The sequence below is a fragment of the Chiloscyllium punctatum genome, chromosome 35, assembly GCF_047496795.1.
Source record: "Chiloscyllium punctatum isolate Juve2018m chromosome 35, sChiPun1.3, whole genome shotgun sequence".
In the NCBI taxonomy this organism is placed as follows: Eukaryota; Metazoa; Chordata; class Chondrichthyes; order Orectolobiformes; family Hemiscylliidae; genus Chiloscyllium; species Chiloscyllium punctatum.
The window spans coordinates 45,994,813-46,022,392 of NC_092773.1; positions in this window are offsets into that span (position 1 = coordinate 45,994,813).

The window sequence follows — 27,580 nt, forward strand, 5'->3', positions numbered from 1 at the left end:
GCCCATCTGGGCCAGGAGATTTATCAATTTTAAGACCTTTTAGCTTTTCTAGCACTTTCCCTTTTGTAATGGCAACCCATACTCAACTCAGCCCCTGACTCCCTTTAATTGTTGCGATATTACTCATGTCTTCCACTGTGAAGACTGATGCAAAGGACTTATTAAGTTCTCCTGCTATTTCCTTATCTCCCATCACGAGGCTTCCAGCATCAGTTTGAAGTGGCCCAATGTCTACTCTCGCCTGTTGTTTGTTTCTTATGTATTGAAAGAAACTTTTGCTATCAATTCTAATATTACTGGCTAGCCTACCTTCATAATTGATCCTCTCCTTCCTTATTTTTCTCTTTGTTATCCTCTTTTTTTTTGTAGCCTTCCCAATCTTCTGATTTCCCAGTGCTCTTGGCCACTTTATAGGATTTCTCTTTTCCTTTCATAGATTTCCTGACTTTCTTTGTCAGCCATGGCTGTCTAATCCCTCCCCAGATAATCCTTCTCTTCTTGGGGACGAACCTCTGTGCAGTGTCCTCAATTTTACCTACAAACTCCTGTCATTTTTGCTCTACTGTCTTCCCTGCTAGGCTCTGCTTCCAGTCTATTTTCGTCAGTTCCTTTATCATGCCCACATAATTACCTTTATTTAACTGTAACAGCATTACATCCGATTTTGCCTTCTCTCTTTCAAACTGCAGACTGAACTCTGCCATACCATGATCGCTGCTTCCTTAAGTGTTCCCTTACTATAAGATTTTTTATAAAGTCTGGTTCATTACATCGCACTCGGTCCAGAATAGCCTGCTCCCTTGTGGACTCCATGACAAGCTGTACCAAAAAGCCATCCTGCAAGCATTCCATGAATTCCCTTTCTTTGGATCCACTGGCAACATTATTTACCCAGTCCACCTGCATATTGAAGTCTCCCATGATCACCGTGACCTTGCCTTTCTGACATGCCTTCTCTATTACCCGGTACATGTTGCTCCCCTGGTTCAGACCACTGTTAGGAGGTCTGTACATAACTCCCACTATATTCTTTTTGCCTTTGTGATTCCTCAGTTCCACCCACACAGACCCCACATCATCCGACGCTCTATCATTCAGTGCCATAGATTTAATTTGTTCTTAACTAGCAAGGAAACCCCGCCCCCTCTGCCTACCTCCCAGTTTTTTCGATAAGTTGAAAACCCTTGGATATTTAACTGCCAGTCCTGACCCCCCAGTAGTCACGTCTCTGTGATACCTACCACATCATAATCATTCACGATGATCTGTGCCATTAGTTCATCTGCTTTGTTATGAATGAACATTCAGGTAAAGTGACTTAATGCTACCTTTCTTATCATTAGAGATATTGGAAGTCATATGATGTCCTAAGTTATCCTTCCTATTTGCTGCATTCCCAGTCTATCTCAAGTTTAAATCTGCCTGCACATATGGTATCCTGCCGCTTATCTTTCCATTTAACTCCACTCTCCCTGTTGCTTTCACTTTTCCTTCCCCCCCAACTCAGAAGTTGAAAGTTCTACTGACCACCCCATTTATCCTCTTCGCTAGAAAATTGGTACCTGATCGGTTCAGGTGGAGACCGTCCCAACGGTACAGAAATCGCCGGTTGCAAAACTGATGTCAATGCCCCATGAAGTGGAATCTCTCTTTCCCATACCAATCTCTTCGCTACGTGTTTACTTCCCTAATTTTCTCATCCCTATGCCAACTATCACGTGGCTCAGGCAGTAATCCAGAGATTATGACCCTTGAGGACATGGACTTCAAATTCCTTCCCAGTGCTCGATAATCCCCAAACAGGTCCTCCACCCTCGCTTTGCCTATGTTGTTAGTCCCAACGTGGACCACAACAACTGGATCCTCCCTTTCCCGCTCCAATATCCTTTAAGCCGGTCAGCGATGTCCCGAACCTTTGCACCGTGTAGGCAACACGCCATGCGAGACTCCCGATCCTGCTTGCAAATTATATTATCTGTCCCCCTAATTATAGAATCCCCTATAACAACTACTTGTCTTTTTGCTCCCCTCCCTTGAATGGCCTTCTGCACCATTGTGCCGTGGTCAGCTGGCTCATCCAGTCCAGAGGACTTTTCCTCATCCGGACAGGGAGTAAGAATCTCATACCTGTTGGACAAGGTCAAGGGCTGAGGCTCCTGCACTCCTGAAATCACGTTCCCCGTACCTGCTTCACTTACAGTCACATTCTGATGTCTCTGATCTCGAACTGAATGTGAATTACTTAATCTCACAGGTGTGACTGCCTCCTGAAACAAAGCGTCCAGGTCACTCTCCCCCTCCCGGATGTGCCGCAGTGTTTGAAGCTCAGATTCCAGATCATCAACTCTGATCCGGAATTCTTCCAGCAACCAACACTTGCTGCAGAAGTGGTCACTGCTGTTCACAATGGGATCAGCCAGCTCCCACATCCAGCCTCCACCACATCCACTGCCAGCTCATTCCATACTGAAAATGTGTTGCTGGAAAAGCGCAGCAGTTCAGGCAGCATCCAAGTAGCAGGGGAATTGACATTTCGGGCATGAGCCCTTCTTCAGCGCTCAGTCGCGAAACGTCAATTCTCCTGCTCATTGGATGCTGCCTGACCTGCTGAGGTTTTCCAGCAACATATTTTTAGCTCTGATCTCCAGCATCTGCAGTCCTCACTTTCTCCCAGCTCATTCCATACCTGTACCACCCTGTGCGTGAAAACGTTGCCCCTGAGGTCTCTTTTATATCTTTCCCCTCTCACCTTAAATCTATGCACTCTAGTTCTGGACTCCCCGACACCATGGAAAAGACTTTACCTATTGACCATATCCATGAAGCTCATAATTATGAAAACGTCTGGAAGGTCACCCCACAGTCACCAACGCTGTAGGGAAAACAGATACAATCTGTTCAGCCTTTCCCGGTAGCTCAAATCCTCCAAACCTCGCAACATCCTTGTAAATCTTTTCTAAACCCTTTCAATATTCACAACATCTTTCCAATAGGAAGGACACCAGAATTGCCCGCAATATTCCAACAGTGGCCTAACCAATGCCCTGTACAACCACAACATGACCTCCCAACTCCTGCACTCAATACTCTGACCAATAAAGGAAAGCATACCAAACGCCTTCTTCACTATCCTATCTACCTGTGACTCCACTTTGAAGTAACTACGAACCTGCACTCCAAGGTCTCTTCGTTCTGCAACACTCCCTAGGACCTTACCGTTAAGTATATAAGTCCTGCTAAGATTTGCTTTCCCGAATTGGAGAACCTCGCATTTGTTTGAACTAAACTCCATCTGTCACTTCTCAGCCGATTGGCCCATCTGGTCCAGATCCTGTAGTAATCTGAAGTAAGATTACAGAAGAATGGAAGAAAATTAGGACGGTAATGAAGTCTGAGCAATTGGAATGGGGCTGTTACTGCAGTAAAAATGAGATCATTAGTAAAAGGTTGGAGACTGCCAAGACTTAATAACAAATAGTCTCATGGAACTATATCGCAATGATTGTTCATGCGTTCATAATAGTCATGAAAGCTCAGGAAACTGGAGCAGGCGGAGACTGTGCAGCCTGTTCAAACCATTTAGGCTACTCTGGCAGTAAATCCAATCATTGCTGGATTTATTTTTCGAATTCAGTTTCCTGTCCACTCCACATGTCCGCTGATTCTCTGTGAAACCGCCAATTTGTCTATTCCAATCCGAAATGTACTCAACCAGGAAACACGCATTGTCCTCAGTGATAGAGAATATGAAAGAATCAGTGTTGACTCCTCATCTCAGTCAGAAATAATCTGTCTCTTTTGCCGACGTTGTATCAGTGAAACCGAAGGAACTGAACCTGGTGTAAATAAGAGACAAAACCATAAGTTGGTCGAAAAGGTCAACATATCTGACAGCATCTCTGATGACAAATGAAAGGTAATGTTTCGTGTCCGGTGACCTTTCAATTACCAGACCTGAAACGTTAACTCTGATTTGTCATGACAGAAGCTGCATGATCTGCTGAGTTTTTCCAACAGCTCCGTGGATTGTGCCCTTGTATTTCAGATTCCAAAATTCACAGGAATACGTTCTTAGCAGAGACCGTTTCAATTTCTGCCTCTTCACAATCTGAGACATTCCAAGGAAATTGATTTTCAATTTTCTAGAATATATTCAGAAACTCAGCAACCGAGATATTTTTTCTGAGCAAGGGTAGCGAGTTGCTTGATGTTGAATTGGCAACAGGTGGTGTTCCTGTCTATATGCTGTGCCTTGCGTTCTGGACTATCGATCCATAGATCTGGAAGCTGTTCTGAAAGGAACCTTGGCGAATTTCTGCAGTGCGTTTTGATCAACGCACAGCTGCTACAGACTGTCGTTGGTGGAGACAGGGGATGTTTCTGGCTGTGGTACAGAACACTCGTGCTCTCCATCATCATCAATCCATTAGAAAAAAGGACATCCACTGTTTACACGGATCTGCTGTACGACCTGGTTAATTGTAAAAATGACCATGGAATGTTAAAGATGTTCACCTCTTTCCCTGACACTTGGGGTATCACGCGACTGTTCGAGCTACTTAACTGCATTTCATCTGTAAAAGTTGTGAATGAGATGATTGACATATGGTGTAATAGATGGTAAAATCAAGGATCAATCGGTTATTGCTACCTATCCTATGTATTTCTGTTGGTCTGCACGGAGCTGTGAGTATTCATGTGTTTTCTTGTTCTATGTCTCTGTTTCGGTGTTTCTTTCTATCCGACTCTCCGTGTCTGTGTCAGTATGTGTGTATGTTAGTAGGTGTCAGTGTGCATATTAGTATGTGTCCCTTTGTTTGTGAGTATGTGTGTCTGTATCGCTGCAATGAGCTCTCTGTTGTTCTGATGGTTGCATCAACTGAAATGTCTGTTGACCCATTCTTCGGGTGTTTCAAGTGTTATAGACTTGGGGAGACAACTCAAAGCATTCTCGAGAAGGCAGACCGTGACCTAACTTTGCAACTTGTTTTGGTAATTCCACAGTGAAAATTACCAGGCGCAAGATAACTAGGTTGTCCACTGTATTTTAAAATCGACAAAATTACACAAAAGTACACAATGTAACACAAAGGACAGAATAAATAACCCCTACAGAACTCAATGCATCCAACTGAGTCCAAATAAGCAAACTCCCATAAAACGCTAGTATAAATGGGACTCATACTTACAGGATGAAGTTGAAGGGCAGAAAAGTGAGAGTGTTTCCATGCAGCTCCCTGTTGAACTTCCCAATTCAAACTGAACTAAACCTGCTCAGCTCAGCTAGTTCGAGAGCTGACAATTCCCCTCTATTTAAACAGGTCTCTGCTAAAGCATGACGACGTTGACATGAAATCTCATCCATTTATATAGAAATGAAAGGTCTCAAAAATCCTTTTTATTTCATTTATAAAACCGGCTGACCGGAGGCTGAAAAATGTGTTGCTGGAAAACAGCAGCCAGTAAGACACCATCCAAGGAGCAGTAGAATCGAAGTTTCGGGCATAAGCACGGAGGAGCAGATGCAGTGGAGGCGAAGGAATAGCTCCCAGGAGGAACAATTCCAATACCGTACAACCCAGATGGCCTCCATTTTCAGAGACCGCAATTTGCCCTCAGACATGGTTGATGATGCTCCGCACCACATCACCTCCACTTCCCGCACCTCTCCCCTTGTACCTCACCCCTCCCATCGCCAACAGACCCGAACCCCACTGGTCCTCACCTACCACCCAACAACCTCCAGATACATGGTATCATCATTTCCGCCACCTCCAAACAGACCCCACCACCAATGATATATTTTCCTCCCCCCCTATCAGCGTTCCAGAAAGACCACTCCATCCACGACTCCCTCGTCAGGTCCACACCGCCCACCAATCCAACCTCCACTCCCGGCACCCTCCCCTGCAAACGCAAGAAATGCAAACCTTGCGCCAACACATCCCCCTCTCTTCCCTCCAAGGGCCCAAGGGATCCCTCCATATCCATCACAAATTCACCAGCACCTCCACACACATCATTTACTGCATCCGCTGCACCCGATGTGGCCTCCTATACATTGGAGATACAGGCTGCATACTTGTGGAACGTTTCAGAGAACAACTCTGGGACACCGGCACCAAGCAACCCAACTGCCCTGTGGCTGAACAATTTAAATTCCCCGACCACTCCGCCAAGGATATGCAGGTCCTTGGCATCCTCCATTGCCAGACCATGGCAATACAACTCCTGGAGGAAGAGAGCCTCATCTTCCGCCTAGGAACCTTCCAACAACAAAGGATGAATGCAGACTTCTCCATCTTCCTCATTTCCCCTCTCCCCACCTTATCTCAGTCCCAACCCTCAGACTCAGCAACGCCTTCTTGACCTGAAATCCTCTTCCCGACCTCTCCGCCCCACCCCCTCTCCAGCCTATCACCCTCACCTTAACGTCTTTCCACCTATCGCATTCCCAACGCCCCTCCCCAAGTCCCTCCTCCCCACCTTTTATCTTAGCCTGTTTGGCACACTCTCCTTATTACTGAAGAAGGAATTATGCCCGAAACATCGATTCTCCTGCTCCTTGGATGCTGCCTGACCGGCTGCGCTTTTCCAGCAACACATTTTTTAACTCTGATCTCCAGCATCTGTAGTCCTCACATTCTCCTGACCGAAATCTGCCCGGTCTATTGCCCTTCTGTCAAGAAAAATCAAGGACAGAGTGTCTGTAAGTCAGGAACCGCTTTTTTGAGGAAATAGGGACTAGCTTTGTGTCTCTCACCCCCTTTAAAAATTGAACTACCAATGCCAAAAGATGACTTCCTTTTAAAACCTTCAAAACCCATTTCGTAGTCTAAACACACACATACATGCACTAACTATAAACATGCAAACATGCACATCCACATTGAAAGTCAAGGCACGGCACACCCACTGCATGACTCATTTGCATTTTGATAACGCATCAGTAATGACATTTCTGCGACTTGTCACATACACAATTGTGAAATTGAATGGTTGCAACAACAACAAATTCATCTGAAAAGTCTGGAATCTTTGTCCTTAAATTTCTTCCAAAATATCAATGAGTTGCGATCAGTGTATACAATTGTGTTAGATGCATTGTTGATAAAATAAACACTGAAATATTGTAATACCAACAACAAGCTTAATGTCTCTTTTATTCACCGTTGAATGTTTCTGTTTATGAACTTTCAACTTCATGGAAAACCACGCGATGGGTCTTTTTATTCCCTTGTGATCCTCCTCCAGGAGCACACAGCACCAACCCCCACATTACTGTCATCGATATCCCCCTTGAAAGGCTTTGAGTGATCCGGTGTGACTAATAATTGGGCAGTGGTTAACACAGATCTTAGGCGATCAAATGACTTGTGACAGTCCGTTGTCCACTGCAACTTCTTGCCCTATTTAAAACATTTTGATGACGGGTGTAGCCATACTGTTATGTTTCGGCACAAACTTTCCGTAAAATCCACTTAATCCCAGTAAACTTAATACCTCTTTTATTTTGTCGACGCTGTGGGAAATTCCCACATTACTTTTTTTATGACGTGGGTCCACTTGTCCATGTCCGATAACATGGCCCAGGAAGAATTCACTTTTAGCTAGGTTTACAAACCAAGCCAGACTTGCCAAGTCGAATAAAGAAGTCTGACAGATTCTATAAATATTCGTTTCATGAATGACTAAAAATCACCACGTCATCAATGTACACCACACAGTTGGGTAATTGAGCAGTGCGCTTGATAGTCACTCTCTGAAATATGGCTGGAGCGTTTTACAAACAAAATGGCATGACGTTGATTTGACATCATCCATTTGGCGTTACGAAAGGCAAAATTCCTTTTGTTCTCGATGAAAGTGGTAGTTGCCAGTAGCTCTGAGCAAGTCCAACTTAGAAATGTAAGTTGCTTTACCCGCTTCTTTGACATAGTCCACCAATCGTGGAATTGGATATGCATCAGTTTTCGTAACGGCGTTGACTTTGCGATAGTTCACGCATTACCATTGTCTAGCATCTGGATTTGGCACCATGACTGTGGGTGAGCTGGAGTAACTATAACTCATTTCAATTATGACATCCTGGAGCATGCGCTCTATCTTCTTCTGAACCTGTGCTAATTTTAGAGGGATATACCTATCAGCATGATGTTGAATTGGAAAAGCATCTCTTTTAACTACATCATGCATAAGTAGATTAATACTTCCCAGTTTATTTCCACATGTCTCCCCATGTGATAGTACTAACGCATTCAGGTAATTTGGGTTTTCTTTTGGAAGGTAAGTCAATAACGTATCCCAATTTTTGATAACATCCTCAATGTCCAATATGATTTGAAGAATGTCCAACCCAGAATCCTCTGAAAATGTTTCTTCCTTATGTGCTGTAATCATTAACACCTTCACCTCTTGCTTTCTCTCCCGATCAAAATATTGTTTGAGCATATTCACATGGCACAACCTGTGAGATTTCTTCCTGTCTGGATTCCTTATCAAGTATTTAACTCCCTTCAATTTCTTATCAATTTGATAAGGTTCATAAATATTGTCTTTAAAGGCGACTTGTTACTGTAAATAACACAAATACCTTATCCCCAATTGCAATATCGAGCTTTTGTGATTACTCATCCCCATCTTGTTTGATTGTATGCCGTGGTACTTTCTAGTGCTGTCTAACCAACTCTCCAGCTCTATTTTATCTTTCTCTACAGATAGTCCAATAGGGTGGTCTCTGATTCCTGATTTATTCATTTCTCCTGAATCAATTTTCACGGTTCAATTCATGCTCAAAAACTAATTCAAACGGACTAAATTTGTTCGATTCCTTCGGTGCATATCTGTTCCCAAAAAGTACAAACGGAATTCCTGGGAAAATCTTTTGGACACAGAGATGTGGGTGTTCAGGTCCATTGGTCCCTGAAGGTGGCAAAGTAGACCAGTAGTCAAAAAGGAATAAAACATCCTTTCCTTCATTGGACGGGTACTGAGTAGAAGAGTTGGCATGTTACATTGCAGATGCATAAGACTTTGTTTCGGGCACATTTGGAATATTGCTTAACTTTATCTTCCCGCATCACCAAAAGGATGCGGATGCTTTGGCAAGGATGCCGAGCAGTTTCACTCTTGCATTACCTGGTATGGAGTGCGCAAGCTATGGAGAAAGTTTGATTCAAGGACTCCTTTCATTGGAAAGACGGAGGTTGAGGCAGGACCTAATTGAGGTCGACAAAACCATGAGTGGTATAAACACTTTGGATATAAGAAGCTTTTTCTTCGAGAGGTGAGTCAATTATTCGAGGTCACGAGATCACAGTCAACATGTAACTGGTAAGTGGAGATATCATTGGAAAGTTCTTTACATAGTGGTTGGTGGGTGCCTGGAGCACGTTTCCAGCGGAGGTGGTAGAGGCGGGCACGTTTGCATCACTTAAGCTGTATCTCGACAGATACATGAATGGGCACAGAGCAAAGAATAAAGCCCTTGAGAAAATACGCAACAGGTTTAGATTGCGGTTCTGCTTCGGTGCAGGCTTGGAGGGGAGAATAGTTCAGACAGTTCTCATGCTGAATCTTCCTTTATTCTTTGTTCTTTCAGCCCGTAGGCATTTATGTCAATATGCGTGAATGAGAGAGAGATCAAGTTTCGCCTGTGTGTGTGCATGTGAGTGTGAGTGCGCGTGAGAGAGTGCGTGTTTCCGTGTGTGTATGCTTGCTAAAGTGTGCACGTGTGTGTGCATGTGATGGGGTACATGCGCGTGTGCGAGTGTGGTGGTTTTTGTAAGTGTGCATGAGAGACAGCGTGTGTTGGAGAGATGATCTGCGTGAGTGTGAGCATATGTATGTGTGTATGTGTGTGAGAGAGAAATAGAGTATTTGGTTCATCCAGAATGTGACATGATCCCATGTTCCCAGTTGAGGCCATCCTCATTGATTTCGAACTTGGCTGCCAGTCTTCGCTCGATCACTCTCATTGTTGCATCTCACAATGTCCGTCCTGGAGGATGTTCCTAACCGCTGAAGTGTTCACCAAAGGGGAAGAAACGCCCCTGTACAACGTTTGTTGCTTGGCTTCCTGTCATTCATTTTCATAATGTCTGCTTGACCTCGCTACAGAATCCTTGCCTGTTGCGTTTCCTTGCTTCAAAATCTCATCATTCTTCATTAAGCATGTAAACACACAACACACACTCTCTCATGTGCACTCGTACTCACGTGCAGACACTCACGTGCATACACAAACTCTCTCTCACACATGTACTTGTACATGCACATTGGAGCATGGGGAGCATTTGTATTCGCAGAATTATAATTGCATACTCTTTCTAATTTGCTCAAAAATGCACAAACTGCAGGCAGTCAATGCATTTCATTTATGTAAATTCCACATTGGAAGTGGAAACAGTCTGACTCTGCATTGGAATACAACCGGATCTGAACCTGACATCTTTAATGCATTGTCTGAGCTGAGAAATCACCTTTTTTTTCGCGAAACATTATGTTATATCGAGAATGTGACTGAAAAGACTCTCAAATTTTCATGTCAATGAAACAAATCCTGAAACCCATTCCAAAAGATGAAGGACATAACAAGAGTTGAGGTTTCTTTAACGTAAAATTGCAGTTGTGTGACACTGTGATCCTTTGCTATAACTTCTGCATCTTACGTTCCTGCTCCACAACTTCCTGTGAAAATAGCAGCGTTTCAAAATCTAGTGCTTCCAAATTACTTGTTGGACTATAATATGATATTGTGTGATTTGCAGTTATTATTTCTGACACTTTCACAAAGACCTGGGTGGCACCAAGCGGGAAAGGTCTACGCGGTGACGTCGTCCCAAGATGCCCAACCCACTGTGGGAATGCCAAACAAGGAGGAAACGAAATGACAAACGGAAGGGGCCAGGACTGTGAGGCATGGAATATCCATGCGTCAGATGGCGATGATGATGAATCAGCAGCGTCGATCGGAATGTTCTATTCCACAGAAATATCCCACTGGTCCTCTATTTTCATTTAATATTCCTTAGTGAATCCACCCACGAACATATCAGCATGAATTACTTCAATGTTATAACACAAGGCATGTGACACTGATAGGTCCTACAGAAGAATGAAAACATTCAAAATTGTTGATCATATTGTTCAGCGATGTGCAGGGTCTGCGGGTTAGCCATGGGAAAGGCGGTGTGACACGGATGGCGAGAGAAGGTGTCTGGGCGGAAACTTTTCGAATGAGTGGTGTGGATTCAATGGACCAAATGTCTTCTATCAGCCCTACAACAAATGTATGATTCACAGTTTGCTGTTTGGCTGTTTTGTGATGGATAGCGACGGTAACAATACGGACTGAGGAACCTCGACCAGCTGAGGTCACTCTGAACACACTGCCTTACAAACCACAAGTTAAAATCACTCCTCTTTGAAGTGAGATAGTGACCGGCCAGGGCAATGGTGAATGGGTTCGTGACAGATTCAGAATAGGATCAGGTTTCTCTCCGTGCGTCAGTGATAGAAACACACTGGGATTTGTCTGTTCTCCCCTGGGTCAGTGACAGACACACCTTGGGGTCCGACTGTTCAACATTGAGTCAATGACAGAGACACAGTGTTGTCAGTTTGCGTTTGCCTGGGTTAGTGGCAGAGACACAGTGTGGTCAGCCTGCTCTCCTTCCTGCCCCCCTCCCCTGTACACAGGTCTGCTGATGCCTTTCCTCATGTATTCGGACATGCTGCCAGGCAGAGTGATGCACTGTCATAGCATGGATGGTTTCATGGATGATCAAGTTGAATGCAGGCGAAGACAAATAATTGATTCATTGCTTCTGGGAGACTAACTCTTCTTAAAGGACATCCAAGGTTTGTTCAGACCCTCCAAAAGACATTGGCTGTGGTCTCCATTTTGCAGAATGGAAGCGGATCAGAGACTGTGCTGTATATAGCCCACACATCATACAGTTTGACATTAGGCAATTCACATGAACTTCAAAAACGTCTGACTATGAGAAGGCCAGCGTAGAATGCTATCGTCTCGTGCGAAAATATTAGCGTCATCGAGGGACATGGGTAACGTTCCAGAGGACTAGAGGGCTGCTGATGGTCTGGTGTTAAGGAAAAGCCATTTAATTATAAACCCGTGAGACTGACATAAATGGTGGGTACGTTTGGACAAAAGGAATTATGTTAAAAAAGAGGCAATTATGAGCATTATTTTAACATATATACTGAGATTGTGGAGAGGCCGACAGATGGACCACTGTGGAGGAATTCTATTTTCATCCAGAGTTTGAAGAATGAATGGTGGATCTCTTTGACAAGAAGTTTTTTTTTCGTTTGATCAAATTTGTTGGATTTCTTTTCACGATTTGTAAGTTTATTTGTATTGAGTTGTCGCATACTTCATTTTATATCTGTGGGAAAGGAATGGAACCTTACTTTCAGAAGAAAGCCGATATTGATAGCTGTTCTTTGTAGGTTTGTGTCACTGAGGGCATATGGGAGGCAATGAGTGTTATTATTACGAAATTTAGAGAAGTGATTACACAGCAGGAACCGTCAGACAGATAATGGACTGGCAGTGAAGGTATGAAGGTAGTTCAGAAAAATTCTGTGGCTATTCTTCTCTCAAATACATATCTTATTTTGTTTCCTCTTGAAAGAGGCAGGCTCTCAAAGTAAGTTCGAAGAGCAGGTCACATCAGAAGCAATAAATATGAAACGTATGTGCAACGGGTTTTTCAAAATGTACAAGATTAATTCTTACAGTGACTCTCCTGTCAGAGGCACAGACAGAGTTTCTGTGACAGTGAGCGAAACTCGATTATGGTATGTTGCTTTTCTGGTGTCAGTTTGTGGACGTCTCAAAATGTGTTCAGTATATTGTGAAATGGGAGAGTGAGAAGCTGGAAGTTGTACCCATTGAGCGGAATGATTTGGTCAGAAAAAAACGTTAAAGCTTTGCAAAGTGAACACAAGACATTATGTCGTAGGTTAAAAAGCAGAACAGAAAATGTAGTAATCTCTGGTTTACGTCTGTTACCAAGGTCGACGAAGAGCTATTAAATCACTGGAAGAAATGGCAGGTCAATGTGCAGGAAATCAGTTTCTTGGATCGTTATGATTTTTTGAGGTAGAAAAGACCTGTTCAAAAAGAAAGGTTCATACTTGAATCAGAAAGTGACCAAAAGCCTGGCAGGGAAATTTGCTCATTCTATTGTGGGAACAAGTAATCTTTTAGAGATATGGTGGGTGCTTTCTAAGATAGAAAATAGACAGAAAGGTGAGGATGATTATGAATCAGAAATAAAGAGTAAGCTAAGTACAAAAGAGAGACAAGAGCTAGTCATGGAACAAAGTAACTTTGAAGAATTAAACTGCATTTATGTCAATGCAAGAGCTCGTTCCGGTCAGTCGGATGAGCTAAGGACATGGATGGAAACATGGGATTGGGACGTCATAGCTATTTCAGAAATTTGGCTGAGGGAAGAGCAGGACTGGAATCTCAATGTTCGCGTTTTCGCTGTCATAGGAAGGGTGGAAGAGAGGTGAAAGGGGAGAAGGTGTGACGTTTTGATTCAGGAACGCATTACGAGAATAAATAGAGTAAACGTTTCTTAGATGCTACTTAATGGAAATGTATGGTACGAAATGTTGTAACTGTACCTGCACTTACCACATTTTCTGGCAGTTTACTCCAATAGTCAGAAGGTCTTTACTGATACATTCTGCAAGATTCTCCTTTGAGTTCACTTCAATATAACAAATGTCATATTAATGCTTCATCAATTTTTCACATTTAACACAACAGTCGAAGGAATTGCGAAGCCATCATGTACAGATCACAAACACCTCATCGTGCTCTAAGGTTATAATAGTAGGGTAGTTTAAACTTCTAAGCACTGCCTGGCACTGACATAATTTTAAATGTTTGATGGTGACGAATTTGTTAAATGTTGACAAGAAAATTTCTCTATCAAAATGTAAATGCTCCATTTAGAGAAAGGACAAAACCTGAACTTCATTGAATCCCTGTGGCAGGAAGGAGGTCATCGGGCCCAATAAGTCCACACCAAACCATGGAAGAGAATCTACCTCATGTTACCCATGACTAATATATTTAGCCTGCACATCCCTGGACACATGTTAGGTGAATTGGTCTCGATAAATTGCCCATCATGTTCAGCGATGTGGACGTGAATTAGTCTGGCGTAAGGATAGTGTAGTGGGAGAATCAGTGTGGGTGTCTTACTCCAGGGAGGGACGTTGTGGACTTGTTCAGCCGAAGTGCCTGTTTCTGCACGGTAAAGATTTAGGTCTCTCTGCGACCGGAAAACTATTGTTTCATTAGAAAGGTAATAGAAAGTATTATTTTAAAATATTCATTTGTGGAGCTTGGACGTCACGGACTGTCCAGCATTGATAGCCATTCCATATTTGCTCTTGAGAAGGTGGTGGTGAGCTGCCTTCTTAATTCGCTGATGTCCGCTTGCTGGAAGAAGACATCATTTTATCCAAAGACTGTGAAGTATCAATGGTATATTTCAAAGACAGGGCCGTAAGTGCCGAGGTGGGGAACTTGTGGATAGTCGTATCCGGAGTACCCACTGCCTTTGTCCTTCTCGGTGGAACTCGTCGTGGTTTGGAAGGTGCTGACTAATGTTCTACCGTGAATTTCTGCGGTGCAATTTGCAGATAGTACACACTGCTGCTACTGCGTTCCAGTAGTGGACGATTGAATGCTTGGAGAGTTCGTACTAATCAAGCAGATTGCTTTCTATTGGATGGTATCAAGCTTCTTGAGTGTTATCGGAGCTGCACAAATCCAGGCAAGTAAGGAATATTCCGTCACACTCATGATTTGTCGTTTGTAGATGGCGGAGAGACTATGGGGTGTCATGAAGTGAGTTGCTCGTCGCAGTATCTCCAGTCTGTGACCTGCTCTTGCAGCCACTGTTTTTATGTGGTGAGTTTGGTTGAGTTTCTGGCCAATGGTAACCTCAAAGATGTTAACAGAGGAGGATACAGTGATGGTAACACTGCTGAATATAAAGGGGCAGTGTTTATATTGTCACTTTTTAGTGATCATTATTATCGGGCATTTGGGTTTTGCAAATGATCCTTGCTACTTGTGGGCAAAGGCTGGATATTGTCCAGATCATGTTGCCTTTGAGCACGATTGATTCAGTACCTGAGGAGTCGCACATGTTGCTGAACATTACAACCATCGGTGAATATCCCCACTTCTGACATTATGACAAATGAAAGGCCATTAATGGAGCAGTTGAAGATTGTTGGGCAATACCGTGGGGGACTTCAGAAGAAATGTGGTGGGTTGTGGTGATTGACCAGCCACAATCAGAAACATTTTCCTTTGTGTCATGTCTGTCCATAATCCTGATATTCATTGATTTTAGTTTTGCCTGGACTCCTTGGTGAAATACTCGGTCGAATGTGACCTTGAAGTCAAGGATTGTCAGTCTCACCTTAACTCTGGAATTTAGTTCTTTTCCTCATATTTGAACCAAGATTGTAATGAGATGAGGAGCTTCATGACACAACTGGGAATCACTTTGGAGGTTGTTGCTGAACAGGTGCTGATTCTTAACACTGTTGATGACTTCTTCCAACAGCTGAGTCATAATGGAGACTGGACTGATTGGACGCTGATTGGCTGGTTTAGGTATGGCCAGCTTTTTGTGGACAATTGCGAACAATTTCCCGATTATCGGATACATGCCAGCAATGTAACTGTACTTGACGAGCATGCCGAGGGTAGCAGCAACTTCTGGACCACACGTCTTCATTATAATTACCGGAATGTTTTCAGGACCATTGCCTTTGCAGTATCCAGTGCCTCCAACCTTTTCTTGTTCTCGCGTAGAGTGAATGGAACTGGCTGGAAACTGGTGTCTGTGATGCTGGGGACCGTTCGAGGATCCCGAAATGGATGATACCCTCGGGACGTCTGACTGAAGATTGTTGCTGATACAGCACCCATACCTTTTTCACTGAAGTGCGAGGTTCTTCAGGATTTGAAAATGCTGACATTTGCGGAGCCTCTTCTTCATGAGCCTTGCTTAATAGTCCACCACCATTCACAAATGGATGTGGAAGTGAATATTACTTGCATTGGAGGTTTGAGTCACGAGAGAGGCGTGTAGGCTGTGGCTCCTTTCCGTGCAGCATCAAAGGCTGAGGGCTGATCTTATGGAAGTTTATAACATCGTGAAGGGTATAGATAATGTTAGTAGGCGAGGGAATTTTTTTTCAATTGAAAAGCAGTGAACAATGAGGTGGCATAAGTGTAAGTTGTGAGATGAAAGATTTGGAAAGGGCCTGATGGCCAACGTTTTCACGTAGAGGGTGGTGCGTGTATGGACTTAGTTTGCACAGGAAGTGGTGGAGGTTAGTTCAGTTACAACATTGATGAGACATCTGGACAGAAATGTCAGTAGAAAGGATTGTGTGATATGGGCCAAATGCTGGTAAATGGAATGAGATCAGACTAGAGTACCTGCTCAGTATGGATTGTGGGAAATCAGGTTCTGTTTCCATGCTTTACGACTGTTTGTCGCTAGAAAAGTGCAGAAAACACCGTTAATCATATTAAATTAAATAGTGTTAACGTTGACCCATTGAAGGTTCGTCACACGAGAGAAACATAAAATATTCTCAAAACTCGCTGGGTTAGAAATGAAATATTAAAAGAGATGAATTTTATGGAGTCTCTAATTTGGAGAAGGAGCAGGGTAGTCAGGCGAGTGTGGAGGAAGGGATCTGTTCAGAAATGCACAGCTCAGTGACTCAGGATTGTCAGATTTATTATTGCTCTGGCGTTATCAGCAGCCATTACATTTAACTTATTTCGATGAAATCTGTAATTAATTTCATCATCACACCAGCTGATAACATTTATGTCAAAGCAGAAAATCTAATACTTCCATGGAGATTTTAAAAAAAAAGGTTTCCACCAACTAAAGAAAGCAAAGACGTCAATGGATGGCTTCGGAAATTATTTGAGTAAATTGGGTAAGAACTTAAAATTCAACATTAAACACACAACGCGCCTTTGACGAGTCACTGTGGTCAGTTCATGATGACGAAATGGGATTTGTTGGGAAGGCAAACCAAAACAAATTTGGACAATGTTAACGCATGCATTTTATATGTAGGTCAATAAAATGTGCTGCAGGAAAATAAACTATCTATAAAGCAGCATCGAAGGAGGAAGAGAGTTGACTGATGAAGGATTCTGCTTGAAACGTCAATTCGTCTCTTCTTCGGATTCTGCCTGACCTGCTGTGCTTCTTCCAAGGGAAGAATGCTTCTACTCTGTCTCTCCAGCATTCGCAGACCTCACTGTCTGCCAGGTTGCATTCCAGTATCAGGCAAATATGGCCGTTGGATACGAGGTCCAGGAGTAACAATGGAAACAATAACTGATTCACGAGTTATGAACTGAGCTCGAGATGGATATAGGAGCTGTATTGCTGATGGAAGCAATCATTCTTGGTGATGTTGTAAATATCTTTTTGGACTGACCTCAGGATTTATTATGAGGCCACAAGCAAGCAGGTTTCACTTAGAGACAGTTTACACTGAGATCAATGCATACAATAAAAGCCATAAAACGATTTCATGGAAGCACTGAGGATATTGGCTCAGGTTCCACATCTGACCCCATTCCCAAGCTTCAAATCCGTTCTGGCACTGAGTCATTGCCCTTGGATTCCCCCACCAACACAGAAGCTGATTCATTGAAAGAAAAAGTAAAGGAAGGGAGTGTTATGAGTATCGGGCCAGGGGGAGCTGAAAGACAGAATTCAGCTAAAAATACATTTGTAATAAGAAGACAAAGTATTTTCAGTATAATGTGTTCCCTGTATAAATTCATTTTTTAAAAAAAAACTTTTGTCCAGATGTTTGGATCCGTGAATTATGTCTTGGAGACTCGACAAGAGCCTCATGTTGCTGTTCACAATCTGGCCTGCAGAGAACAATTATACTTTCCACGTGTTATTTATTTTTGGATCTGACCATTCAGAGACCGGATTGCTTGGGATGATTTCTTTTTATCTTCATGGCATGTCTAATTCCTCTTTTGGTTTGTTTCTTGTTCCTCAGCTTTATCCTGGCTGCTGTTCAATGCTATCATCACTTTCCACTGCCATTGCTCTTCCACACGCTTGCAATTTGCTCTTCAGTTGGACCAATTTATTGCCCATGTGAAACCGAGGGTAATCATGTCGCTGCTCGTCCATTTCCGTCCAGACCATTCCTCACGTGGCCTCCTCGTTCATCTTTTGCTGTATTTCATGTTGTCTCAAAGTTACTTGGATTTGTTCATCAATTGAATAATTTATTAACTAGATATTTCACTACATATTTAAACTGGTCTCTAAATGATGTCTTCGTCACCAGATAAATCAAGGCAACTTGGGTTCCGCAGGATTCATGCGACTTATTTAAAGAGATCGGAAGCAGGAGATTCCATGGAATAATTGGCATTAATGACCTATCTCGCATGCCCCATCGAGAGATGTACAAACCTTTCGGATTTGGCGATGACTAAAGTCACAAAATTATTTCTGCTCTATATCTCAGGTTCTTCTTTGATTTTTCTCTGAGCCCTCGGCCCCTTACGAATCTTAATGTATGTCTGCCAGTCGAAATGTTGATATAGAGAATACATATGAATGGAAAATTACTGGTAAAACTGCTTCCAAGTATTTGAAACTTGTCCTCCGATTGTCATTACAATAACTGCCGCTTGAATAGAAACACAATGCAATATTGTTCCTGTTACTTCCAGGTTTAAACCGGAGTTGATGGGAATGTTATTTAACGAGGAGAAGATGCACATTGTTGCTAGACCCCTGATTGCAGTTTTCTCTGTGCAATAAAACATTTTCGTTTGATGTAAACAAATGGCAACAAGTTAATCAAATGTAAAAGCAGCAGTGTACCAGAGAGAATCAGAGATTTTAGTTCAGCCGCAGGAAGGGGGGAGAGTAGACTAGGGGGTTGTCTGGAAGGTGAATCACTGATTGAAGATTTACCTTGTGCGTCGGTGATTTTTTTTTTCTTTCAGCAGCAGGAACAGCCGGTGAAGTTGAATCACTAACGTATTTACAGGAGCAACCGGAGAGGGGATGCCAAGGACGAAAGACCTACCGGGAATAAATTTGGACAGTGGCTGAACGTGCTGAGCACCTATAGTGCTTCCCACCCGCCATCCTCCTCGAACAAAAGTAAGAATTGATGATCTGGAACCTGAGTTCCAAAACATCGCCATATGCAGCATGGGGAGAGTTACTTGGGCGCTTTGTTCAGGAGGTGGTTACACCTGGTGCATTAATTAAGTGAAATTGTGTTCGTGATCAGGGACAACAGGCAGGTGAGGCAGGTACGGCGATCCTGAGTTCAGGAGTAGAGCAGTCTCAGCTTTTGACCTGATTCAACAGTTATGAGATTCTTGGTCCCTGTATGGATCAAGAAAACCGCTATGGGGAGGAAGTGCCAGCTGACCACAGCACTGTGGTACACAAGGCCATTCAAAAGGGGAGGATCAAAAAGACAAGTTGTCGTCAAGGGGATTCTATATTTAGGGAGATATTAGTACCCTTGTTATGCCGGATCGGAAGTCCATCGTCATGTGTTGCTTGCCTGGTGCTAGGATACATCTCTGACTGGCTTGAAAGGATTTTGGAACGGGAGGGGCAAGTTCCAGTTGTTGTGGTGCTGGTGGGACTAGCAACATAAGCAAGTCTGGGATGGAGGACCGGATTAGGGATGATCAAGCACTAGGAAGGAAATTAACGAACAGGCCCTGAATAATTATTATCTCTGAAATATTGCCTGAGCTAAGTGAAGTTGGAAGAGGGATTAAAAAAAAAGACGTGAACAGGTGACTAAGGGAATGGTGTGTGAAAGAGAGGTTCCATTTTATACAGCACTGGCATGATTTTTGGAAACGGCTGGACCTGTACCAATGAGACAGTTTCCACCTAAACGATCTGGAACCAGTAGTTTAGCTAAAAGTACAAAAAGGGCTTTAACTTGGACTATTAATTTGCAAGTGGGGGCGCGGTGGCAAATGCAAAGGGAAAGCGACAGGAAATATGATGATAAATACAGAAAGAAAAACAGCAGGTAAGTTCGTCTGCGGGAGGGTTTACGGTCAAGGCAGACTGTGAATGAAACGAACAGGAGGATAACTCAGGAGATATTAGAGATGTGAATCATGTCAGTAAGACAGCACGTTACCCAAATGTTCGGAGCATTAGTAGCAAGGTTGATGAGTTGGATGCACAAATCATCGCGAACGAACATGAGTTGGTAGCCATTATGGAGACATGGTTCCTGAATGGTCAGGACTGAGAGTTAAATACCCAGGGATATCAGACTATCCAGAAGGACCGACAGGAAGGTAAGGGAGGTGGTGTAGCTCTCATATGTAGCGATGTCCAGGGAAGTGGTCAGAGACAATGTAGTTTCTGTGGAGAATAAGTTTGAATCCAATTTGGTGAAAATTAGAAATTCCAAGAAGAACTGACAGGCGTAATCTACACAGACTTATAATATCATCACATTGTGGCGGGTAATTAACAAAGAAACAATTAATTCCTATAAAATCATACGGCCAATGTCATGGGGGATGATAACCTACATAGAGATTGGGTCGAACCATTTCGGTCGGGAAACCTCGAGAAGGAGTTCGTTGAATGTATCGATAACAGTTTTCTGTAATCGAACTGACGAGGGACCAAGTTGCCCCAGATCTGGTCCTGTGTATTGAAACAGGAATAATTAATTACCTCATAGTTCGGGATCCTCTTGGAAATTATGAGCACAGTGTTGTTCAATTAATAATACAGATGGAGAGTGCAAATTTAAAATTTAATATCGGGGCCTGTCCATGAACAAGGAAACAACTATGAAATTAGGGAGGAGCTGGATAAAGTAGACTGGAACCGAATATTTTATGGTGGGTCAGTTGTCGAGCAGTAGAGGACATTCAACGCAATTTCTGAAAACTGCTCAAAAAATATTTTCGTGAGAAAGACGTGTTGTGAAGATGTAGGTGCACTGTCCCTCTAAGAATGTTGAAAGCTAGCAGAACTTCCTGACCCAGCACCAAGAATTCTGAAAAAGTTATAACCCATCATTTTCTCGAACAACCTGTTTATTTGGTTTCCTGGAAACGACTAAACAGCTTCGAATTCGGCTAATCAGTTTAAATTACAAGCCTAAAAATGCCAAACTCCAACCAAGTCTGAATTGAGTTCACAATTGAGTATGATTGAATTGACAATCATAAAAGCCAATGATACGTTCGATGCTTTCCGGACATAAGCTCAGGGAATACTGAACATTTGGAGGAGAACTCCAAAGCCATTGACATCTGACACTGTCTAGAGAATAGCTGTCTTCCAATTATCCTTATCAATCAGTAATCTGTGAAGGAGCAATCGCTGAGATGAAGAAAAGAAGATTCGACGTCCGGGTAGATTTTGAAGAGTTAAATTTTGGTAAATCTTAATTGAGGTTTTTAAGCGGACTAATATTGTAGTAGGGGATGTAAAATGATCCGTCGAGCTAAGAGTACTTAACAGTTTTTAGGAAATTATTTTCTCTTATACTTTAAGAAATAACGCTGTTAGAATTATGTTAACGAACTCTTTGCCTCTCGAATTTTCACAGGTTATGGCATGGGCTAAATCGTGTGTCTGTTGGTGGTTTAAATTATCAGAATGACTGTTACAATCGTAACACAAGGACTGCAAGAACACGGGTAATCTGCGATGGGTGTGAAAGGAAATAAAGTAGGATATCCCATTGAAGTGGAAGGCAACCATTTGGCCAAAATCGGAATGAAACTGGAAGCCTGGGAAGTGTTACATATCAACAGAATGTCACAAATGGTGGTATAAAGAAAAGTAAGATTAATGGGTGGAACGGTGGCTCAGTGGGTAGCACTGCTGCTGGAGAACCATGTTCGATTTCAGTATCTGGCGACTGCATGGTTGTGTTTGCACATTGTTCCCGTGTCTGCGCGGGTCACATCCGGGTGCTCCGGTTTTCCCCCAAGTTCAGACATGCACAGGTTAGGTGAAGTGGCCATGCTAAATTGTCCATCCGCGTTCAGGGATGTGGAGGTTAAGTGCATTAAGCAGGCGTAAATATAGGGAACCGGAAAGGGGGCTATATGGGTTTCCTTTCAGAGGTCGGTGTGGACTTGTATGGTTAAAGGGCACATTTCCACACTGGCGGGATTCTATAAAAAAGAGCATCAGGTAAAAAACTTGCACAGAATATAAAGACAGCTAGCAACAGTTTCTATAAAGGAATTAAACGAAAAAGAGTGGCTAAAGTAAACTTTGGGCGTTTGGAGGATGAGAAGGGGCATTTAAGTGTGGGATGTAATGAAATGGCCGATGTACTGAAGAGGTATTTTGAATTCGTATTTACACTGGACTTCGCTAATAATATGCCATTAAATTACAAAAAGACCAAGGTAGGTGAGGACCTAGAAACAATCATTATTACTGAAGAGCTCGTGTGGGGCAAGCTCATGGAGAAAAGAATTGATAAGTCTCCTGGCCCTGATGAAATGCATCCCAGTGTACTAAAATAAATGGTGGGAGAAATAGCGGTGCTCTGGTAGCAATTTTCCAAAAGTCATTGGAGTCTTGGCCAGTCGCAGCAGATTTGAAAACAGCAAATGTGACACCATTGTTTAAAAAGGGTCGTTGACAAAGATTGGGAATTATAGATCAGTTAGCTTAACCACTGTAGTGGGGAAGATGCTTGAGTCGATTATCAAGGAAGAACTAGTAGGGTATCTCGAAATAAAGTGTCCCAATTGGCAGACGCAACATTAGTTGACTAAGGGTGGGTCATGTTTCAAAAAATCTTTTAGAATTCTACGAAGACAAGTCGATAAATGTGGACAACGGGACCCAGTGGATGTGGTCTACCTAAATTTGCAAAAGGCATTCGACAACGTGCTGCACAAAAGGCTAGTGCATAAGAGAAGGATGCATGGCATGAAGGATAAAATATTAGCATGGATACATTATTGCTTAACTGACAGGAAGCAAAGAGTGTGGATAAATGAGTGTTATTCTGCCGGGCAACAGTGACTAGTAGTATACCTCAGGGTTCAGTGGTGGGACTGCATTTATTTACTTTTAGATGGGTGATTTGGAGTTGGGCACCACGTGTACTGTGTCCAAATTTGTAGATGACACGCAGATGAGTGGCAGAATACAGAGTGCAGAAGATTGTGAAACATTATGGAGGAACGTAGATATATTGAGTGAGTGGGCAAATGTCTGGGATATGGAATATAATGTGAATAAATTTGAAGTCATCGATTTTGCTTGGAGTATCTGTTAAAAATATTAATTGGATGGTAAAACGTTTCAAGATGCTGCTGTGCAGAGAGACCTGGGTGTCCTGCACGAATCACAGAAAGTTGGTTTGGAGGTACAACAAGTAATTAGGAATGCAAACGGAGTTTTGTACATCATTGTTCACGGGGTTGAGTTCAAAAGCAGTAATGTAATTTTGCAGCTTTATAAGCTGTGAAACCACACCTGGAGTAATGTGTGCAGATTCGGTCTCCTTGAAAAAGGATGAATTTGCATTTGAGCAATTGCAGACGATGTTCAAATGTTTGATTCTGGAGTTGAGGCGGTTGAATTAAAAGGAGACCCTGAGTAGAATGGGATTATATACATTGCGATTCAGAAGAGGGTGCATATTAAAGAAACTTATGAATTTATTAAAGGAATCGGTAAAAACGAAGATGGAACGTTTCGATCTCGCAGGTGACGCTAGGAAAAGAGGGCATAGCCTCAAGATGACAGGGAGCAAATTTCGGACTGAATTGAGAAGGAAATCATTCACCCACAGGGGCGTTAATCCATGGAATTTCTTGCCCAGGGAACCAGTTGATGCTACTTCAGTAAACGCTTTTTAAGCTAAGGTAGATTTTTAGAAAAAGGAACTAAGGGGTATGGTGAGAGCGTGGCTAAGTGGTGCTGAGTCCACGAAAAGATCAGTCCAAATCTTATTGAATGGCGGAGCAGGCTCGAAGGGCTGAATGGCCAACGTCAACTCCTAAATCATATGTTCTTATGATCAGGGAAAGATTCAGGGAAGTTATTCCTGTTATAATAGGACAATTTCTTCATGGAGTACAAGTTCCAGAAATATTAGTGTAGATAGAGGAAGGGTATTGGTTAAGGAGTCAGACTTGGGCGAGTTCAATCAACGGAATGAAAATATGTATAAATGCATTGCTGAATCAACAGAAAAACATATGTACCACACGTTCTGGATCCACCAGCCAGAACAAGCCCAGGCGTTATAAACTCTCATGATATATCTGTTCACCATGGTGAACTGGACAGACTAGGCTAATGCAATGCTCAATACAGCCAGGTATTATGTCCACCGTGGATCATTGTGCAGACCTCACCAGTACATTTCTCATTGAACATGAACGGGTCTGTCCAGCACGTGGAGTGGGCAGGTGGAGCACGCATCAGTCTTTGATTGGAGACAGGTGCAGCTTCATTCTGTAACCAATACCATGCTGTTCTTTTCCTGGGAATGTTTGATGGTGACAACATGCGGGGGTGTGAGTGGCTTGACACACATCATTGAATTAGTGTCACGACCATGGTTTACATTGCCTGTCTTTTGACAAGAACCAATGTAAGTGGACTTTCAGTTTATAACTTAACAGATCTGTCGCTCCTCTGAGAATATTTTCTGGAAATAGGAAAGATGATGCTTTGATTTGTATCTGGGTCTGTGCTGAATCTGTCCTGAGATTGTTTGATGGGGGCAGTGTAGAGCGAGATATGAATTTTTTTCGAAACCTTTGATATTCCTCTCCTTCGGTATTTGATGAGGACAGTGTTGGGTATGATTTAATCAATATTTCCATACTTAATATGGTCTATGCATTTACAAATGGCTAGTGTAGGAGGATCATCACTTCACGTTGGACGCCATGCTGTACATGTACTGGGAGAGTTTGTTTCAGACATGTAAAATGTGGTTTATTCATAATCTAACTAGCATGCTGAACATGGCCTGTGTATGTGACAAGGGCCTGTGTCGGGGGATCTTTAATCTGAATGTAACCTTTTGTGTTACTTCTCCTGGAATGATGCATCGGAAGAATCCACAGTGGTCTTTCAGCAATGGTGGAGAGAAAAAACTGACTTAATATTTCCTTCAGAAGCATTCTGAAGAGGGGTCACTGGACTCGAAATATTTACTCTGATTTCTCTTCACAGTGGCTGGCAGACCAGCTGAGATTCTTGGAATAATAGAATCCCTGCAGTGTTGAACAAGGACTTTCGCCCCAAAAAAAGTCCAAAACAGCCCTCCAAACAGTAACCCAACCAGAGCCATTCCCCTTCCCTATTACTCTGCATTTAGACATTACTGATGCACCCAAACTACATCCCTGGACATAACATCAAAATTAGAGTCGCCAATTCACCTAACCTGTACATCTTTGGATTGTGAAAGGAAGCCGGAGCACACCCACACAGACACGGGGCGAATGCACAAAATCCACACAGTCATGTGAGGCTGGAATCAAATGAAGTCCCTAGCGCTGCGAGGCAACAGTGCTATATAATGAGCCAACATGCTGTCTGCGTGATTAATCAGATTCTGCCTTTGTTTTCTTCCCTTTTTTGGACAGTGATCTTTATTCCGTACCCAATGTTGTGCTGTACCAGTCCCTGGAGTGGTAGATGAGCAAAGTACAGTGTAAGCTTTAACCTCTGTCTCACCGTATTCTGTAACTGTCCTGGGAGTTTTGATGAGCGAGATAGCAGAGATGGCTTTGGTCAGTATTTCGTGCTGTGCTTTGCCTGTCCTGAGATTGTTTTATGGAGAGATTGTAGAGAGACATTTACATTCAGATTGAAAGAGAAGAGCTGTGTTTTCTGTTTATATAAACCGACGATATCGGCATCCTGTGTGTTTTTTTGTGATGGAGCCAATATTATCGTAGCTTTGTTTTCAGTTTGCATTCAGTTAGAAACTGAAGAGAGAGCACCGCAGGTTGTCTAAACCCTTGCTGTCTCTATCATGCCAGGAATGTTGGAGGAGCTTTACTTTCATTCTAACTTAGCGAATCACACACACCTGCCTTTTTATATCGACTGCCAGGATTCTGTTATCCGCGATGTAAGTATATTATCCGAAGTGTCCAGTATGTAAGTGCAAGAGTTGGAGCCAATAACAACACCGGGACCACCCTGTGCCTCTAGTAAATAGTCAAGTTCCAGACAGTTCTGCAAAGCAATAGGAGTATCACTTTTTTGTCTTCTCCCTGTGACTGCAGCTCATTGTCACTGCTGTAAAGTTAGTTTCCCTTTCGATTAGGTGTAAATGTCCTATCGTTTAGACTATGGTTTCATGTCCTCCCAAGCCGCGCTCATCCATTTGTCAAGGAGGTGTCCATGTTTAAGGTCAGGATGTCAGTGCGAAAGTCTTTATTTTTTGAAAGCATTCAGGCATGTTTCTTACTTGTGAGGTGCAGCCACCTTCCCATAGAGATATATGGCGACAAACTCTTTGTATTTACTGGAGGCTGAGATCAACTGATTTTTGCTATTAAGGGGGAAAAGGCAAATTGTGGGGGAGGAAGGACAAGATAGTGAGTGTTAATTTTCTTCATTGAATATCTTTTATTTCAACATGCATTTGCCTCCCTCCCTTATCTTTTATATATCAAAAAACATCTTTGTTAGAAATGTAAATCGCTTCTTAATAATTGCTCTGGACAAATTCAGGAAAGCAAAGTTTTATTAGCAAGTCTGCAGAGTTGGGCACCCTTCTGAGAAAAAGGCGCGCCGAGGCTTACAAAGTTTCTCATTATATACAGCACAAGTCCCTCCCCTCTTTGGCTCTAAAGAGCCACGAGGTTCACATTCTAAACCGTCAGTATTTTTCCATTCTGCACCCTCGTCAAAAAGTCTGCAACAGATGTCTCCAGAGTTGTTATTTTCTACCCTGTAGTCTTATCAGTCAAGGACTTATTCTTCTCTGTCTGTGTGATGTCTCTCGAGTTGTTTTTCTATCCTATAGTCTTATCAGTCAAGGACTTGTTTTTTACTCTGCTCACAAAATGTCACCATTTGCACAATTTAAATTATCCCACTTTTGAGTATACAAAATGTTCTTACAAAAGAAGCATGTCTTTTCTTTTATTATAGAGAAGTCTGTTGGGTCAGGCACATCTTAATTGTTTGAACCGAAATCGCCTCTCACAATTCCACCCTTTCTCTTTTTAAGATGTGCCTGACTAAGATAAGCCTCCCCTCCTCAAAGGCCGGGGAAATCCTTGGACTTTCGCAGCAACAGCACCTTAAGTTCCTGCGTTCCATGTTGGGGAACCGCCACTGCCTGGAGTTGGGAAATATTTTTCTGAATGAAAAACTGAATACAGGGGGTTAGGCAGGGTAATATGAGTAGAAGCATTACGCACCCCCTTGCCACCACTAACGCCGTGCGCAACCAACTACCACCTAGGAGACCA